Source organism: Ochotona princeps, chromosome 1 (assembly GCF_030435755.1).
Source record: "Ochotona princeps isolate mOchPri1 chromosome 1, mOchPri1.hap1, whole genome shotgun sequence".
NCBI lineage: Eukaryota > Metazoa > Chordata > Mammalia > Lagomorpha > Ochotonidae > Ochotona > Ochotona princeps.
The window spans coordinates 54,671,125-54,687,554 of record NC_080832.1 but is presented as its reverse complement, the minus strand read 5'-3'; positions in this window follow the sequence as shown (position 1 = coordinate 54,687,554).

Here is a 16,430-nt window from a genome sequence, read left to right as displayed (position 1 = left end):
GTGTTGAGAGCTTGACATCAGTGGAGCCATGTTAAGAGGTGGGTGATCTGGTGCCAGAACAGTGACAGAGTCAGTAAAACTACCACCTGCGGGGCCCGGCGCAGTAGCGTAATAGCTAAAGTCCTCACGTTGCATGCGCCTATGGGCACCGGTTCATACCACGGCTGCTCCAGTTCCATCCCAACTCTCTGCCTGCTTGTGGCCTGGGAAGCAATCGAGGACGGCCCAAGGCTTTAGAGCCCTGTACCAGTGTGGGAGACCTGGAAGAAGCTCCTGGTTCCTGGCTTCACATCAGTTCTGCTCCGGCCATTGTGGCCACTTGGGGAGTGAACCAGCAGATGGAAGATCTTTCTCTCTGTTTCTCCTTCTCTCTGTGAATCTGTCTTTCAAATAAAAGTAAATAAAATCTTTAACAAAACAAACAATCAAAAAACACCTCCTACAACAGCAGCATCCCATTTGGGCTGCTCCACTTCTGATCCAGCTCCCTGCTGATGGCCTGGGAAAGCAGCAGAGGATGCACCGAATGTTTGGGTGCCCCCACCACTGCACCCACCTGAAAGACTTAAAGGAAATTACTGGCTCCTGACTTCAGACCAACCCAGTAGTGGCTGTTGCAGCTACGTGGGAAGTGAACAAGAAAACAGAAGTGTCGGCTCTAATTCTGATTTTCAAAATAAATTAACAACAACATAAAAAGAGGTAGGGTCTGGTGGGGAGGAATTTGGGTCAGTAGGACATGCTCCTAGGAGGGCCCAGAGTTTGTTCTTAAAGGTGGGCTGCTAGGAAAGGGAAGTCATGCTGCTTCCAGTCTGTCAGGTTCCTGACCTCGAACTCACTGACACTCCTGCCATGACGCCTCCACCGCCAGCCCCCTTGTTGGGCAGCTGAGCCAGTGTGGCCGCCTCCTGATGGACTTAGGGTCTCCCAACTTACGAGCTAAATATGCCTCTTTTAAAAGGGCCCAGCTTCAGATACTTAGTTGCAGCAAGTAAAAGTGGACAAATACACTTCCTTAAGTTGGCAAAAAGTGGACAAATACACTTCCTTAAGCCTGTGAGGTAGACTCTGTCCCAACTTGAGCCAAATCTCATTTTTCCCAAAGTAGAAATCAGGATTCTAAAAAAAGATTTTTTTTTTATTATTTATTTACTTATTTTATATACAGTGAGGAGGAATGACAGAGAGGAAGATCTTCTGTCCGATGATTCACTTCCCAAGTAGTCGCAACGGCCAGAGCTGAGTCAATCTGAAGCCAGGAGCCAGGAGCCCAGAGCCTCTTCCAGGTCTCCCACACTGGTGCAGGGTCCCAAGGCTTTGGGCCATCCTTTACTTCTTTCCCAGGCCACAGGCAGGAAGCTGGATGGGAAACAGAGCTGTCAGGATTAGAATCAACACCCATATGGGATCCCAGTGTGTACAAGGCAAGGACTTATAGCCACTAGGCTACCATGCCGGGCTCAGAAATCAGGATTTTTCATCTGCTGTTGTTGTCTTTTTTCCCCCAAATGTGAGATGACTGAAATCCACTGTCTGCAGGAAAGACCCAGGTCACAGCCCCCAGTGTGTGACACAGGCCCACATGGCTCCCCCATTCGTGGCCTTGGGCACATTCCTGTCTCCTAGCAGGGCCCACCACCCTCTGCTTCTGCCTGTGGTGAGGAAGGCAGCTAGTCCAGGGTCATGGGCTTGGAAGTCACTCCCCCACCACCTAGGTGTTCCCTCCTGCCCACCAGCGACTCTGACCTATCACCTGAGAGGGAGTGGTATTGCACTGTTGTGTAACCACTCCCCTCACAGGCCCCTATAAAGGCTCATGATAGGGAGGGGCTCCCTCTCTTGGTCGAGTGCTTCCCTTGCTCTGGCACTCTGACTCTTGGCCTCTCCAGCACTCTTGAGGACAGGTATCCCCTGAGCTATGGGGCCTGTGTGTCTGTATTCCTCACCCTCTGTTTACTGCTTGGGTGGGACAATGAAGATAGCAATGCTAAGATGCTTTGTATTTCTAATGTGTGTATTATTGGGAGTTCCAGGAGAGGTGAGGCCTAGCAGTAGTGGAATGTGGGCAGAGAAGCCAGGGAAAGGTGAGTGTCTGCAGCTTTGTAACTGTGTCCAGGTTATTCGTTGCATGTCTCTTAGGATAACTTATATTGTTCGGGAAGCTGGGACATAGATCTTCAGCTTAACGGATGAACTTTAGGGTAATGACCATTTGTTCCTCTTGGGGTTACGACTGATTGGATTGCCATTTGGACTTGTGATTTGCTATTATGCTCTGTTATCACCAAGCTTGGTTAATAAAGACTCCTTAATAAACCTTAGACATGTCTGTTGTGATCTCGCTCACACCCCGCAACATGCCCAGGACATTCTGCACCAGGTTAAAATCCTTTCACCACTATTTTTTATTTGATTTGATTTACTTAAGGCAGAGAAAGAGAGGTCTAACATCAGCTGGTTCAATCCCCCAAATTCATTTACAAGCCATGGCTGGGCTGGGTCAAACCAGGAGCCCAGAACACCATCCAGGTCTCCCAAGGTGAGAGACGGGGTGTTTGCAGGGACCCAAATACTTTAGCCATCCCCGCTGCCTTCCAGAAGGTATTTTAGCTGGAAGCAGACTAGGGATTCAAATCAAGTGTCCTGTTAAGAGATAGGGGCAACCCTAGACCCTAACCTTTTAGAAACAAAGGCTTAAGAAAAGAAGCATAGGGCCAGGAGCTTGGCTCCGTCCACATCCACATCCACATTAGTTGCTGTTTCGAGCCCCAGCTGCTTCGCTCCTGATCCAGTCTCCTGCTCATGTGTCTGAAAGCAGCAGAAGATGGTCCAAGTTCTTGGGCCTGTGAAACCATAGGGGGGACCCAGAAGCTCCAGGGCCTAGGCTTCAGACCAGCCCGGCTCTTCCTCTCTACAAATCTGCCTTTCTAATAAAAATAATAATGATAAATCTTTAAAAGACCAAAAGGGCCCAGTGCGATAACTCAATTGGCCTATCCTCTACTTTGTAAGCACTGGGATTCAAATATCACTGGTGCCCCACTTCCCATCCAGCTCCCTGCCTGTGGCCTGAGAAGGCAGTCGAGGACGGCCCAAAGCCTTGAGACCCTGCACCCGCGTGGGAGGCCCAGAAGAAGCACCGGGCTCCTGGCTTTGGATTCGATCAGCTCTGGCTGTTGTGTCCATTTGGGAAATGAACCAGCAGATGAAAGATCTTTCTGTCTCTCCTTCTCTCTAAATTTGTCTTTCTAATTAAAATATATATATAAACAAATAAATATTAGCCTGAGGGTTATTTCCTTGTCTATTCCATGTCATCCCATCACCAAGACAATAAGCCCAGGGAGCAATATCTGCTTGGAGGCAGGGAAGGGGAAGGGAGGAAATATCAGGAGAAGAAAAGCATGGATCATGACGCAGTGGGCTAAGGTGTCCCCTGTGATGCCGGCATTCCAATACAGGTTACATCTGGGATAGGGGTGCTCCAAGCAACAGGGAATGGCCCAAGGACTTTGTTTCCCTCCGATCCATGTGGGAGACCTGAATGGAGTTTCATGTTCCTGACTTCAGCCCAGCCCAGGTCCAGCTGTTGTGGCCATTAGAGGAGTGAATCATCAGATGGATTTTTTGTTTTTTTCTGTCATCATAAGTTGTAGCCTGCCTGCATATTTACTGAACACACTTGATGTGTGGTTATGCTTTAAAGTTTCAGAATTTCTCCATGCGATTTGACCTCTAAGGAAATCCTCTAAGCAAATCCCTTTGGAAGGAAATCCCAATTCGGCCAATTAATCATACATTCTATTTCACACAGCATCATCTGTATAATAATACTGTGAGGCAACACTTTTTATTAGTAACACAGTACTTGTTTTCTTGATTGTGCTAGAAGCAATTTCTGAAATCAATCATAATTTTTAAAAAATTGGTAAGGCAGATATACAGAAAGATCTCCTATCCTCTGGTTTACTCCCCAAATGGCCACAATGGTCAGAGCTGAGCTGATCCAAAGCCAGGAGCCAGGAGCTTCTTCCGGGTCTCCCACGCAGGTGCAGGGTCCCAAGGCTCTGGATCATCCTCCTCTGCTTTCCCAGGCTGCAAGCAGGGAGCTACATGGAAGCGGAGCAGCTGGGACACAAGCCAGTGCCCATATAGGATCCCAGCACATGCAAGGTGAGGATTTAGCCACTAGGCTATAATGCAGGGCCCAATCATGATACTTTTGTAAAAACAGTGAATTGCTACATGAAAAGGCAACTAGTTCCTGGAGGGTTTGCACACTGAGTTAAGAGTAAACACAGGACGCTAGTTGGGACTGAGTTCTCATCAGTTTAAAGAACTGATTTTTGTTGTAAGCACTGATGTTTTTACTGGTTTCAACAACCCCAGCAATCCAAGCCTTGTGCTTTAGGAAGATGACAACTTTGGGAGCAAAATGTTCAGATTCAAATTATACCAGGGTTTCTTCATTTCCTTTAGGGGCAGGAGAGCCACTGGCCTCAGTGCAATGCTGATTCCGGTGGCTGGGAGAGAGGCAGGAGTGTCAGAAGCACAGCAGCTGAAAATGTGTCAGCTCAGTGACCTGCTCACCTTCCTGACCCACACAGTCAGCAGGGAGCAGAGAGGAAGAATGCCCTTTGGAGCCCAGGCGTGTGAGCTGTAGAGAAAGAGGCCAGAGGAACCCACTGCTGCCCATTCACCTATTTCCTCTCTCTGAATAGCTGCACAGCAGAAACAGGAGCGGGAATGCTCCGCTTGTTTTCATTAGAAATCAGAGCTTTGGGGCTGGTGCAGTGGCTCGAGTGGCTCCGTTTGCAAAGGCCAGCATCCATATGAGCACTGGTTCATGTCCCGGCTGCTCCACTTCCCATCCAGCTCCCTGCTTGTGGCCTGGGAAAGCAGTGGAGGATGCCCCAAGGCCTTGGGACCCTGCACCCACGTGGAGGACTTGGAAAAGGCTCCTGACTTCAGATCAGCTCAGCTCCTGCTATTGCAACCACTTGGGGAATGAACCAGCAGATGGCAGATTCTTCTCTCTCCTTCTCTCTGTAAATCTCCCCTTCAAATAAATAAATAAATACATAAATAAATAAATAAGGGAGAGAGTGAGTTTTTTCAGTGTTGCCCTGGAAGGAAGCCAAGATGGGATTTTGTTTCACTGTCTCAAGTGCAGCTTTCTCTGACACAAGCTGCTGCCACCCAAGCTTAACCAGTGATGTCCAAGGTGTAGACCTGAAGTGTGCCAGCGGCAGAGTCGCTGCCAGCTCTGCCTTGGCCTCTCCAGCAAAGGCTGGTGAAGACACGTGCCAGGACTAGAAGGGCCCGACAATCACGGGGAAACAGAATGTTCAAAAGAGACGGCCCCGTCAGCGGCACATCCTGCCTCCACCCTCATCATCAAAGCCCTCAAGGAAACACCAAGAGGCAGAAAGAAACAGAAAAACATGAAACCGAGTGGAAACACTACTTTCAAGGACATTGTCAGAAGTACCCACAAGACGCAGTGCTGATGGTTAGCCAGAGAACTCTACGGTACCATTTAAGAAATCCTAGGGATTGCCCAGCCTGTGGGTTGCACCCTTGAATCACAGGTGACATCAACAGTGGTTCAGCAGAATACACAGGTAGTTAAGAAGTAGGGAGAGCTGAGGCCAGTGTGACAGCTCAGCACGCTAATCCTCTACCTGCCAGCCTCAGCAGCCCATATGGGCACCAGTTTGCATCCCAGCAGCTCCACTCTGATTAAGCTCTCTGCTTATGACCTGAAAAGGCAGTGGAGGTTGGCCCTAAGCCTTGGGACCCTGTACCCATGTGGGAGACCCAGAAGAAGCTCCTGGCTCCTAGATTCGGGAGCCATTTGGGGAGTGAACCAGCAGATGGAAAATCACTCTCTCTGCTCTCTAACTCTGCCTTTCAAATAAAAATAAATACATCTTAAAAAGAGAGAGAGAGAGAAGTAGGGATGGAAATATTTCAGAAAAGGATCATTTGGCAGCTAAAGAAAAACAGATATTAAAGAAGTTTTGGGGGACACAAAAACCTAACCATGAAAAGACAGAAGACAGAACAAATCAATCAACCATCTCAGCTATATGTTGGCAGTGAAAACTGGGCAAATGGAGACTCTAAGATGGACTATGTCAATCAGTGGATTCTTCAATGACCTCACCATGCTTGGAGTGGCGAGACTGGCAGCAATTCATAACTGTTGAACTATCAAAACCACTTGAGCAAGATCCTTGGAGCATGCCCCACATCAGGGACCTGGGGTGGGTGGGAGACTGCATGGGGCTTCTCCCTTAAAATCTCCCTTTACCTCAGCCACATGAAGGAAATAATATGGAAATAATAGTTCTACCCACTTTCCTATAGCCCTTGAACTTTTTTACCCTAATTAACAATGCAAAGATCGTCAAAAATATAATTTAAAAAATGAAAAAAGGAAAAAAAGAAGTTTTGGGGGCCTGGTGCGATAGCATAGCGGTTACAGTCCTTGCCTTGAAAGCGCTGGGATCAGGCCCGGCGGCGTGGCCTAGTGGCTAAAGTCCTCGCCTTGAAAGCCCCGGGATCCCATGCTCCACTTCCCATCCAGCTCCCTGCTTGTGGCCTGGGAAAGCAGTGGAGGACGGCCCAAAGCTTTGGGACCCTGCACCCGCGTGGGAGACCTGGAAGAGGCTCCTGGTCCCGGCATCGGATTGGCGCAGCACCGGCCCGTTGCGGCTCACTTGGGGAGTGAAAGATCGGATGGAAGATCTTCTCTCTGTCTCTCCTCCTCTGTATATCCAGCTTTCCAATAATAATAAAATCTTAAAAAAAAAAAAAAGAAAAAAAAAAAAGAAAGCGCTGGGATCCCATATGGGCACCGGTTCTAATCCCAGCTACCCCGCTTCCCATCCACTCCCTGCCTGTGACCTGGGAATATAGTTGAGGACGGTCCCAAGGCTTTGGGACCCTGTACCCCATGGGAGACCGGGAAGAAGCTCTAGGATCCTGGCTTTGGATCTGCCTTTTAAATAAAAATAAATAAATATATATATTTTTAAAGATTTTATTATTATTGGAAAGCCGGATATACAGAGAGGAGGAGAGGCAGAGAGGAAGATCTTCCATCCGATCTTTCACTCCCCAAGTGAGCCGCAACGGGCCGGTACTACGCCGATCCGATGCCGGGAACCTGGAACCTCTTCCGGGTCTCCCACGCGGGTGCAGTGTCCCAAAGCATTGGGCCATCCTCAACTGCTTGCCCAGGCCACAAGCAGGGAGCTGGATGGGAAGTGGAGCTGCCGGGATCAGAACCGGCGCCCATATGGGATCCCGGGGCGTTCAAGGCGAGGACTTTAGCCGCTAGGCCACGCCGCCGGGCCCCAATAAATATTTTTTTTTAAGATTTATTTTATTTTTATTACAAAGTCAGATATACAGAGAGCAGGAGAGACAGAGAGGAAGTGGAGCTGCCAGGATTAGAACCGGTTACCATATGGGATCCTGGCATTTTTTTTTTTTAAGTTTTATTCATTTTATTACAGCCAGATATACACAGAGGAGGAGAGACAGAGGAGAGACAGAGAGGAAGATCTTCCGTCAGATGATTCACTCCCCAAGTGAGCCACAACGGGCTGATGCGTGCCAATCCGATGCCGGGAACCTGGAACCTCTTCCGGGTCTCCCACGCGGGTGCAGGGTCCCAGTGCATTGGGCCGTCCTCAACTGCTTGCCCAGGCCACAAGCAGGGAGCTGGATGGGAGGTGGAGCTGCTGGGATTAGAACTGGCGCCCATATGGGATCCCGGGGCTTTCAAGGCGAGGACCTTAGCCGCTAGGCCACGCCGCTGGGCCCGATCCTGGCATGTTTAAGGCGAGGACCTTAGCCACTAGGTCACGCTGCCAGGCCCAAATAAATAAATATTTAAAAAGAGAGAGAGAGAGAAGTTTTGGGATCCTTTAAAAAAAAAAACTGAATAGTATCAGCAGGAATGAGGGGCATGTGTCTGGTGCCATGGTGAAATATGTAATATGTTTTGGGACAAGCCTGGCACTCACATTGTGATTCTCTAATACTCAGTTATTTGGTATGTTCTGAATTGTCTTTGTCAAAAGATACTGATATTTTCTCTCTTTTTAAAGATTTGTTAACTTTATTTGAAATGCAGAGCTATGAAGAGACAGCAAGAGAGATCTTCCACCTGCAGGCTCACTGCCTAGATGGCTGCTATGGCCAGGGCTGGGCAAGGTTGTAGCCAGGAGCCAGGAGTTTCTTTCAGGTTGCCCACGTGGGTTAGAGGTCTGAGGACTTGCTGAGGTCATTTTCTACTGCTTTCTCAGACACATCAGCAGCGAGCTAGATCAGAAGTGGAACAGCTAGGATTTATCCGGTGCCCATATGGGATGCCCACAACGCAGGTGGCAGCTTTAGCAGGTTTGCCCAGAACTGAGGCTTTTTTTTTTTTAAAGATTTATTTATTTTTATTGAAAAGGAATATCGAATTTACAGAGAGAGGAAGAGACAGAGAGAAAGATGTCAACACTTACCAGCAGAGGATTTAACCATGGAGCCATCGTGCAGAGCCCCAGGCACGGAGGCTTTAAATCAGTATGTATAATAAAATATATCACATCCACATTGATAGTCAATGATTTAAGGACATTTAATATTTAAAAATTGAGACTCCTGTGAAGCCCAGCTTCCCAAGCCATTCAGAGTCTCCGTGGTAGGCATGTTATGACTGACCCCTGCTTTCAATCAGTCAATGTGAGTACTTGTGGAAAGGAAATCACTTCAGACACCCAAGGAAGTCAGCACCTGGGCCTTCCCAGGGCCATGTCCTCACTCACAGTTGCAGGGATAGACTTTGGCCAACGGTAAAGAGAGAGGAGCAGGACCCCTTAGGACCTAAAGACAGGAAGATGACACCTCTTCCTGGAAGATAGCCTTGCCAGCGTTCATGTGACCAGAACTGTCAGAACGAAACAGACGCTGACCAAGCATCTACAGTTACAGAGTTCTGAGTGCTGTGGGCAGTGAAGGAGAGGGTAAGCTCTGTCTTCACAGAGCTTTCTGTGGGATAACAAACCGTGACCGAAGCAGAAGGGCTACATAAGAGGCCCAGATGGGGGTGAACAAAGAGCCAGAGAGAATTCAGGAAGGCTTCCTGGAGGAGGGGACTGCACAGGATTCACATCCATAGGGATGGAGCGGAGGGAAAAGTGGGGGCTATTGGCCGAGGCAGAAGTGCAGGCCAGATTGGACAGCTACAGGCCATGGTGCTGAGTCAAATCAATGAGGAGCCACCGTGGAAGAAGGAGAGGGCCGAAGTGCCAGGCCAGGTCTGTGATGGTAGTAGGAGCACAGTGAGGCTTTCTGTCTGTGCCAAAAATCTTCCAAAACCCACCATCAGCTAGGTGCCTGACTCACCTTACCCAAGACCAGTGTGACCCCCCGCGACCATAAGCCCCCAAGACCCTGATTCCAAAGCCCTCTGCTGGGCTCGCTGCTGAGGATCTGATGCTCTCATAACTGGGAAGATGCCAGGACGCATGGAAAGTAAGCAGTCATGGGGCGGGCATGTGGCCCAGCCCTGAAGACCACACCTTAGTATGGGGGCTCAATGTGTGCTCCAGGACCTGGCACAATGGCTCAAGTGGCTAATCCTCCTCCTTCAAGCACCGCCATCCCATATGGGCATCAGTTCATGTCCCAGCTGCTCCACTTTCTATCCAGCTCCTTGCTTGTGACCTGGGATAGCAGTCAAGGATGGCCCAAAGCCTTGGCACCCTGCACCCATGGGGGAGACCTGTGGGAGGAGGCTCCTGATTTCTGGCTTAGGGTTGGCTCAGTCCTGGCCATTGCAGTCCCTTGGGAAGTGAATCAGCAGACAGAAGATCTTTCTCTCTGTCTCCTTCTCTCTATAAATCTGCCTTTCCAGTAGAAATAAATACATCTTAAAATTAAAAAAAAGTTTGGGCCCCACCACCAATTTCCTGCTTCCTGCTAATGTGTGCCCCCTGGAGGCAGCAAGTAATGGCTTAAGCTGTTGGGTTTAGGTTGTCAACATTCAGGGAGTCATGCTGATCTCATGAAAACAAGCACGTTAAAAACGACCACTTGAGATAGAATGCAAACTTAGCAAGTGGCCTCATCCTCTGTGCGGTGGGCAGGCCCAGGGGTTAGAAACTGGGGTTAAAGTTCAAAGCTAGGGGAGGGTCTGGAGCAGCGGGCTGTGAAAGTGGGGGAAGGGAGGCATGCAAACCTGTTGCACAATGAGGTGAAGGGTGAGTCTCTGGCCTTACTATTCTCCCAGATGAAGTTCTCCGAACAACCCATTCGAGATATTCTGGAACCACTGAGACTATGCTGTGGCCTCTGCTCTGCTGCAGTCATTGGGGCAGGCCCTCATCCACTATCACTGGTGTCCTTAGAGGAAGTAGGAGTGGAGGTGGGCGTGGTGAGACTGTGGCAGGCTGTGGCGAGGATGTTTGCACACCTGAAGCCCGTGCTGGAGTTGCCTGGGTTGGGATTCCGGCTACTCCGCTTTCCCGGCCAGCAGCCTGCCAGTGCACATCTGGAGGGGTAGCAGGTGACGCTGCCACTCACAGAAGTCGAGCTCCAGGCTCCCAGGTTTGGCCTGGCCCTGCACTGACTCACGTGAACATTTTGTGGAGGGAATCAATGGATGGAAGATCCTTTCCAATAAAATTTTAAGTGAGTCATTTTAAAAACACTTTTGAAAGGAAGGAAGAAAAAAAAAATATCTACGTTAGGGCTAACCACTGCCACCAGGTGGCATCAAATCACAGCTGAGCCTGGCATGGATTTAGATAAAGGCAGCTGGACTCCCAGGATCCCTTACCAGCCTGTGCTTGCTACCTGCAGGGTGCTGATGAATCCTGTCAGTGACGCCACCGGCTCCGCCCAACTCTCCCTCAGGTCGTTTGTGGAGTGATGTGAATGGTGGATCTTCTAGGGACTCCAGCAGTGTCGGGTAAAAGACACGGGGCAACTCGTCTGCTATCGGGCTCCCATGTGGATTTGTCGAGTGCCCCAGCCACCTATGGGAACACCTATGGGTGACCCCAGACTGCAGAGCACAGATCCCCAGGGTGCGGAGCCAAGCCTACTGCATGCACTCAGTTGTGCCTCAGTGCCTCTGCCTGGCTTACCAGTTGCTGAACGGCATGTGTTAATGTCTTTTAACCCAATCTGGTTCTTGCAGTCTTCTCATTTGCTTCTTGTATATGTGGAGACCATACTGTCAGATGCATACACGGTTCCTGAGAGCTTTTTTTTCTTAGATGTCTTTTTTTTTTTATTTATTTAGTTAGATTGGAAAGGCAGATAAACAGAGAGGAGAGATGGAGAGACAGAGAGAAAGAAGTGGAGCAGGTGGGACACAAACCACCCACATGGGATCCCAGTGGATGTGAGTGAGGCCCAGGATTTAGCCACTAAGCTATCACCCAAGCCCTCTCCTTTTTTCTCTTTACAAAAAAAAAAAAAAAAAGGGAGAATTATTTATTTACTTACTTGAAAGGCAAAGTGACACAGAGAGGGAAAAGCAGAGAGAGAAAAAAGAGGGAGAGAAACTTTCTATGCCATGGTTTACTCTCAAAATGACTACAACAGCAGCAGCTGACCCAGGCCGGAGCCAGACATTCCATTCTTGTGCCCTGAGTGAGAGGCGGGGACTGCGTAGTTGGGCCATCACCTGCTGCTTCCTTAGGCGTGTGAGTAGGGAACTGAATCAGAAGTGGAGTTACTGGAACTTGAACTAGGACTCTGAAGCAAGATGCTGGCATTACAACTGATGGATTGGTTCAACTCTTAAATGCTTCAAAATTTTCTAGTATTTTCTTTAAAAAGAGAGAAAAAGGTTTATTAGGCCTGGTACTGTGGCACACTGGGTTAAAGCCACCACCTGCAGTGCCAACATACCATATGGGCGCTGGTCTGAGTGAGGGCTGCTGCACTCTGTCCAATGGAACATGAGGAAGACATCTGCATCTTTGCTGCTTTAGTTCTGATCCAGCTCCCTGCTAACGGCTCGGAAGAGCAGCAGAGGATGGCTCAAGTGCTTCATCCCCTACATCCATGTGGGAGACGCAAGAAGCTCCTGGCTCCTGGCTTTAGATTAGGTCAGCTCTAGCTATTGCAGCCATTTGGGGAGTGAACCAGCAGATGAAAGATCTCTCCTCTCAGTAAGTCTGCATTTCAAAGAAAAATACATCTTTCTTTTTTTTAAGTTTTACCTATTTTTTGTTGGAAAGCAGAAATACAGAGAGGAGGAGAGACAGAGAGGAAGATCCTCCGTCAGATGGTTCACTCCCCAAGCGACCACAATGGGATGCTGGCACGTTCAAGCTGAGGACTTTACGCCATCACGCCGGGCCCTAGGGAGTCTTTAAAAGTGTGCAAGATAGCTTCTGGCCAAAGCTAGCTTTACAGAGTCAATACTCATCTATTCCTGAGTTTCCAGTTTAGCATGAGAATAGAAAGAAGTTGCCAATCACACCCTTCCGATGGCTTTCTGTTGTATCAGGCACAGGCTAGACAGGATTATCACTTCTGCCTTCTGATGGGCTTTGCCCTGCCCTGTTGATATCAGCTGTCCTTGGACCCCTGGCTTGGGGCTTCTCCTGCATCAGGAGGCTTCTATATTTAATCAGTGTTGCTTTGCAGGCCTGGAAAGATAGCCTAGCGGCTAAATCCTTGCCTTGCAATTGCCACAATCCCTTATGGGCACCGGTTTGTGTGCCCATAATACAGCTCCTTGCTTGTGGCCTGGGAAAGCAATGGAGGATGGCTCAAGGCCTTGGGACCCTGCACACGTGGGGGACTCGGAAGAAGCTCCTGGCTTTTGGCTTTGGATTGGCTCAGATCTGGCTGTTGAGGCCACTTTGGGAACGAATCAGTGAACATATCTTTCTGTGTCTCCTCTCTGTGTATCTGCCTTACCAATAATAATAATCTTCAATATAAACAAATAAATAAATAAATATTGCTTTGCTCACTGGTTTGTCTGAATGGAAATTCTTTCATGTGATATAAGCACTGAAGCAGCCTGCCTTTGCTCCAAGTCTCTGGAACAGGAACACTTTAATAGCTGTCAGTGAGCAGAACATAGGAATCCATCCTGCTTTCTTCCTTTCCTCTCAATTGATGGTGCTAAGTCAGAGGAATCAAATTTAGTAGAACCATGGAGTGAAGGACTGTCTGAGAAAACAAATTTAGAGTGGAAAATAGAAAGACGACCCTGAGTTACATGGTTGAATCGCTTCCCTGGAAGTTCCCATTGCAGCTCATCAATGTTACCTTTTGTGAAAATGTCCATTATACGGGGCTAGTGATGCCAGCTGGAGTCCTGACTGCTTCTCTTTTCTTTTCCTCACTACTTTTCTCTCTCTCTCTCTCTCTCTCTCTCTCTCTCTCTCTCTCTCTCTCTCAAGATGTATCTATTTTTATTGGAAAGGCAGATCACATTTATGGAGAAGGAACAGTGAGAGCTGAGCAAATCAAAAGCCAGGAGCCAAGAGCTTCTTCCAGGTCTCCCATGTGGCTGCAGGGTCCCAACGCTTTGGGCCATCCTCGGTTGCTTTCCCAGACCATAACTAGGAAGCTGGAATGGGAAGTGGCATAGCCAGGACATGAACCAGCACCCATAAGAAACCCTGGCACTTCCATTAAGCTATCATACTGGGCCTGGCTGCTTTACTTTTTTTTTTTTTTTTAAAGATTTATTTTTATTACAAAGTCAGATATACAGAGAGGAGAAGAGACAGAGAGGAAGATCTTCCATCCTTTGATTCACTCCCCAAGTGACTACAACAGCTGGTGCTGCGCCAATCCAGAGCCAGGAACCAGGAACCTCCTCCAGGTCTCCCACATGCAGGTGCAGGGTCCCAAAGCATTGGGCCATCCTCAACTGCTTTCCCAGGCCACAGGCAGGGAGCTGGATGGGAAGTGGAGCTGCCGGGATTAGAACCGGCGCCCATATGGGATCCCAGGGCGTTCAAGGCGAGGACTTTAGCCGCTAGGCCACGCTGCTGGGCCCACTGCTTTACTTTTTTTTTTTTTTAAAGATTTATTCAGTTTATTACAAAGTCAGATATACAGAGAGGAGGAGAGACAGAGAGGAAGATCTTCCATCCGATGATTCACTCCCCAAGTGAGCCGCAACGGGCCGGTGCGCGCCTAGCCGAAGCCCGGAACCAGGAACCTCTTTCAGGTGTCCCACCAGCTGCTTTACTTTTGATCCAGCTCCCTGCTAATACACTTGGGAAATCAGCAGAGTATGACTCAAGTTCTTGGTCCCTACACCCATGTGGGAACTTGGAGGAGGCTACAGGCTCCTGGCTTCAAACAAGTTCAGCTCCAGCAGTTGTGGCCATTTGGGGAGTGACTCAACACAGATGGTCTCTTTGTCTTCTTTCTCTGTAAATCTGCCTTTCAAATAAACATATAAATCTTAAAAACAAAAGAAATTTATAAAAAAATATCCATTATAAAGTAAGGGTACATTTATTTTCACTCTTAATTTTTAAAATTAATTCATTAATTATCATTAATGAATGTAAAACACAATTTCTTTTTTTATACAGAATGTTATTTATTGAGACTTTTTTTAAAAAAGATCTATTTATTCTTATTGGAAAGGCAAATGTAGAGGAGGAGAAACAGAGAGGAAAATCTTCTGTCTGATGGTTCACTCCCCAAGCGGCCTCAACGGCTGGAGCTGAGCCAATCCGATGCCAGGAGTCAGAAACTTCTTCTGGGTTTCCCATGTGGGTGCAGGGTCCCAAGGCTTTGGGCTGTCCTCGACTGCTTTCTCATGCCACAAGCAGGGAGCTAGATGGGAAATGGGGCCACTGGGATCAGAACTGACACCTATGTGGGATCCCAGCGCATTCAAGACGAGGACTTTAACTGCTACGCTATCGTGCCAGGCCCGTAAAATACAATTTCAATACAATTTTCTTATAGTTTATAATGTTGATGTTGAACATAATAGAGCAAGCAATTATAAGCAGTTGTAGAAAGTATTGGCTGAGGATTTGTATCCGAAATGCACACCTTTTACTGTCTCAGGTTGGCATTGTTAGCTGGGTTATAAATAACGTATCTGACATACCACAAACAGAAAGTGCCTTTTGAAAGGCACCTGCTGTGAGGGAAGAAGTGTTCAAGCTCAATATTTAAGTTGGAAAGCTTTCATTAGAACTTGCCAAAGGGGAAAGAGGTTTATTTCCTAATCATAGACTTGCTTAAGAATCCAATCATGTAGAAAGACTAAAGGTCATGATTCCTTAAAAAGACACTTTTGCTCCTTGTTGTGTAAACAAATTATATGTCCAACTTGTAAACATATTTTGACAGTGTTCATGAACATTTTTAAGAAAATGCAGGGATAGGGGGCTGGTGCCATGATACACAGGAGGCGAAGCTTCCGCCTGCACAGCCAGCATGCCAAATGGGTACTGTTTGCTTCCTCTGATCGAGCCTCCTGTTATGGCTTTGGGAGGCAGTAGACGACTGCTCAAGGCCTTGGGCTCTCCCACCCACGTGGGAGACTCAGAAGAAGCTTCTGGCATCAGAGCAGCCCAGCTCTGGCTGTTGCAGCCATTTGGGAAGTGAACCAGCAGATGGAAAAACTTCATCTCTTTGCTTTTCTCTGTAACTTTATTTTTCAAATAAAGATAAAACAAATCTTTTTTTTTTTTTTTTTTTTTAAGTCAAGCAAATGAAGGGACTGCCACTGTGGCCAGCAGATGAGCCACTGCCTGTGATTCTGGCACCCCACATGGGCACTGGTTCCGGTCCCAGCTGCTCCACCTCCAAACCAGAGCCCTGCTAATGCTTCTGGGAAAGCACCAGAAAATGAGCCAAGTGTTTAGGGCCCTGCCACCCACGTAGGAGTCCCAGATGGTGTTCCAGACTTCTCCCCTCAGGGGCCAGTTGGGGAATGAACAGAGTAAGGAAGATCTCTTTCTCTCTCTTTCCCTATACACTTTCAAATAAATAAATGAAAAAATAATAATAAAAAGAAAACGGAACTGCTCCTTTTGCATTGAGTAATCCACTGTGTATATGTGGAAAGGTGAAGGGAGTAGCAGTATGATAAACACTTTAAACTACAGTCTACATTGACACAATTTAAAGCCCATAAGTTCACACTAGGTTACTTTGCTGAAATTACCATTTTTATTACTGGAAATCAATATTTATAGAGAGAAGGAGATACAGAAAGATCCTTTGTCCACTGGTTCACTCACCAAGTGCTACAACGGCTGGAGCTGAGTCAATCAAAAGCCAGTAGTCAGGAGCTTCTTCTAGGTCTCCCAAATGGGTGCAGGGTCCCAAGGCTTTGGGCCCTTCTCGACTGCTCTCCCAGGCCACAAGCAGGGAGCTGGATTGTAAGTGGAGCAGCCAGGATACGAACC